This window comes from Mus musculus, chromosome 15, assembly GCF_000001635.26.
Source record: "Mus musculus strain C57BL/6J chromosome 15, GRCm38.p6 C57BL/6J".
Taxonomy (NCBI): Eukaryota; Metazoa; Chordata; class Mammalia; order Rodentia; family Muridae; genus Mus; species Mus musculus.
Window position 1 is genome coordinate 60,701,894 of NC_000081.6, and position 3,813 is coordinate 60,705,706.

Here is a 3,813-nt window from a genome sequence, read left to right on the forward strand (position 1 = left end):
TGGATGCTGGGAGTCAAAATCTGGTTTTCTGGTTTGGCAGCAAACACCTTTACTCACCATCTCATCTTACAGAAAGATTTTAATCATTGTTTTTCCAGTTTGGAATCTGTGCTTTCATTTCTTCTGTGTATATATGTAGAGTCAGATGACAAACTTATGGGCATCATTTCTTTCCTACTGTGAGGTTCCAGAATATTAAACTCAGGGCAGGCTTTGCAACAAATGCCTCTGCTGTTTTATGGCCCAGTATATTCTCTCTCTCTCTCTCTCTCTCTCTCTCTCTCTCTCTCTCTCTCTCTCTCTCTCTCTCTCTCTGTCTCTGTCTCTGTCTCTCTCTTCCTGTCTTTCTCTCTCTCTCCTCCTGTGTGTGTTTTAACGTTTTATTGGCTCTTTGTGAATTTCACAGCATACACCACAATCCCACTCATTCCCTGCCCCCTTCCCTCATACTCATCCTTCACCCTTGCAACCTACTCTCCAATAGAGGGAAAAAAATCTTTGTGGAAGCTTTAGTGTGTCACACACTTATTTCTTTGCAAATGTTCATTGGAATGACTCCTTGGTCTGGTACAAGGCCTCTAGCTTCTGCTAATCTATCAATACTAGAACCTCACTGGAACTACTCCCGGATGTCCTCTTGTTATCCTGTGTTGTGGGCATCCTGTAGTTTTGGATGTATAGGACCAGCCTCTTCATTTACTCCAGCAGTTCATTGATGGAGTAATGTTGGGGTAGGTCAGTTCAAAGCTCTGGATCTGGGCCTGAGTAGTATCTGAGTTAGCCTGCCAGCTCTCCCAATCTGTTGGCTCCAACTCACCAGTAACCTCCACTACCAGGGCAAACTCTATTCTGCTGCCCATGTGAGGTGCAGAGACTGTTCTCTGCATTCAGAGAAGGGACATGGCATGGCAAATTCTCCTACTCCCATGATGCAGCTCTCCTGCCTGCCATAAACGGTGAGGGACAGGGGAAGGGAGGAGGATGTCTCTCCCTCATCCATGCCACCAGACAACAGGCAGGGCTAGCTGTCCCACACTCACACTAAAGGCTGGCTCTCCCAAAACCCCCTCATCCAGGGCAGCTCTACCATGCAGCCCAGGTGAGGTGCAGGGCTGGCTCTCCCAAGAACTGTAGCAGGTGAGGGGCAGGGGCAGCTCTCCTGCTCTTTCGATCCCATCAAGACCAGCTCTCCTGCCTGCAGTCAGTGGCAAGGGCAAAGAGGAAGGACGGGGATCTCTTCCTCACTGACACCACTGCATGGGAGACCGGTGGTAGGACCAGGTCACCCATGTTCCTATATTTGGAGTCACCTCACCAGGAACTCCAGCAATGTGCAGGGCCTGCCCTACCAAGTGCTACAAATGGCTAGTGTCTGGTAATAGTGCTCCTGTTATCATGTCCCAAGTGCCAGGTCTTCCACGATGCCCAGGTGAGGGGTGGGGCAAGTTCTGCCCAGCCCTCAGACATCAACATGTCCCTGGGCATCACCTCATACCAGGGACATTTATCTGCCTGATCTTGGTGGTAACAGATGTCTGCTTCTTCAGGGCCACAGACTCAGACATGGCCCCCGGTGGCAGCACAGGTCTCAGGTGGCATCACCACCCACTCACATTAGGCTATTCCTCACTACCCTCTAGTCTGCAGTTCTGCCTCTCTTCATTGTGCCCATATCCTTCTGTTTCTCTTCAATATCTCCACTACTTATTTTCCCCTCTTAGTTGTGCTTGGGGGCTCTCTGAGCATCTGGCATCATCTCCAGAGTGGTATCAGGAGTGGTATGCCCCACTCATAGTTTATGGTGTTGTTCAGAAGTCATGTTAGGCATGGTCTGAGGCATGGCCCCAAGGTACCCGACTGGTGATAATCTCAGGCTAGCTTCCTATCCAGGCTACATGGTGCTAGTCTGGTGTTCATCTCTGCTCATTCCTCACCTGGCCAGCTGAGTGGTCCCATGAGAGAGTTGTCTGTCTTGGGCTCACTCCAGGGACCTCAGGCCCAGGCAGGTTCTTCTAGCTTTAGGGTTGCTCCTGGTCCTGGGAGTCATAAGGGCCTGCACAGCACTGGATTGGTGGTTGTCTCAGGCTTACTTTTTTCAGATGTAAAGCTACTAATAATTCTGATGTTCCCAGGTCAGAACACTAAGCTTAGATACAGCCTCTCTCCTCTCTGCCACCTAATGATGCTCATATGACACAGCAGCCACACCAGCAATGCTTCTAGGAACAGGTCAATCATTTTGGAAATATCACATTTAGTTGCATTGAATGAGATCACATTTTGTACAGATATTGCCACCACCTTTGTCCAGAACTTTTCTTCTCACAGGCTGAAACTCCAGACCCATTAACTAACAACCTCCACAAAAGAAAGTTAGCATTTAAGGGGAAAAGGCCATACCATGTATGTAATGGTTTTGTGCACGTTATCACACTTATTCAGCACATACGTAGAAAAATTCTATGTTGGTGCCACTGTGCATCTAGTGGGTGAGAGAGGCTGTGCTTCAATGAAACTCTTTCTGTAAGACTCCAAAGTTCAACAAGTGATTAACACACACACACACACACACACACACACACACACACACACACGACTATCTTCTAAACTACCTGCAGGTGAAAATTTCCTACCTTTTCTTTTCTTTTCTTTTCTTTTCTTTTCTTTTCTTTTCTTTTCTTTTCTTTTCTTTTCTTTTATCACTACACTGTTGCTGTCTTTAAGAACCCATCAAGGCAAAGTTGACAGATATAACATTAACTGTCAGGCACTGAGCACATAAAAATATTTATCTCAAGACTTCACTAAGTACAGTCTCTCTCTCTCTCTCTCTCTCTCTCTCTCTCTCTCTCTCTCTCTCTCTCTCTCTCTCTCAGCTTCTATCCAGGCAATCTATGGAAATTAAGACAAAAAGTCCTGGAGGAACTGATGAGCCTGTTTCTTCTTCTTCTTCTTCTTCTTCTTCTTCTTCTTCTTGTTCTTCTTGTTCTTCTTGTTCTTGTTCTTCTTGTTCTTGTTCTTCTTCTTCTTGTTCTTCTTCTTCTTCTTCTTCTTCTTCTTCTTCTTCTTCTTCTTCTTCTTCTTCTTCTTCTTCTTCTTCTTCTTCTTCTAGAATGCATGTTATACAACTCAATAGTTAGATGATTATGTATCTAATACCTATCTTTTTGATTCCCAAACTGTTCATCTACAAAATGTCACAACACACCTCTTTCATGGAGGAACGTAAGTGACTTTGCTACATGGTTCAAAGAAACTCCTGAAATGAAACATGTCCAAATTAAACAGAGTAGTAATTCCATTGGAAAGATGCTCACCCTTATCTTTTTCAGTTCAAAAAAATGTCTAAAAATAAACAAAAAATAGTTTTAAAATTATACCACCTTCTAATATAAATGAGAAATCTTTATTATTTAAATATTTTGTTTTACTCTGCTAGAATAGAAGTTCCATGAACGCACACATTTTTCCTGCTTTTTTAATTGTTGTATATCTATAGCCCAGACAGGGTTTCTCAGTCTTCTCACTGATATTTGGAGCAGGAAAGTCCTTTGTTACAGGATATTGTCCTGTGCACTGTAGGACATTTCTGACCACAACCTACTAGAAGCCAATAGCAACTCCATAGTTATAATGTGCTAAGTATTTCAAATTTGTGCCAAGTGTTTCCAGGGTGCAAAATCTCTCCTTCTTGAATATGAATGATCTAAAATAATGCCTGACTCAGAAAAAAAATGAACAGTAAGCATTTTGCTGAATGAAGATAGTAATATCAAATTAAACAGCATGCTTAAAGCATACAGGACAGTTCTT

General features: G+C 43.9%; 1 non-coding gene across 1 annotated transcript; it reads right to left on the bottom strand.

Annotated features, from left to right (window-relative positions):
• Positions 1–2,098: 2,098 nt before the first annotated feature.
• On the bottom strand, positions 2,099–2,230 carry Gm23835. The gene has a single exon (XR_003951681.1). It is a non-coding gene; the product is annotated as a small nucleolar RNA SNORA17 (small nucleolar RNA).
• Between the last annotated feature and the right edge of the window lie 1,583 nt (positions 2,231–3,813).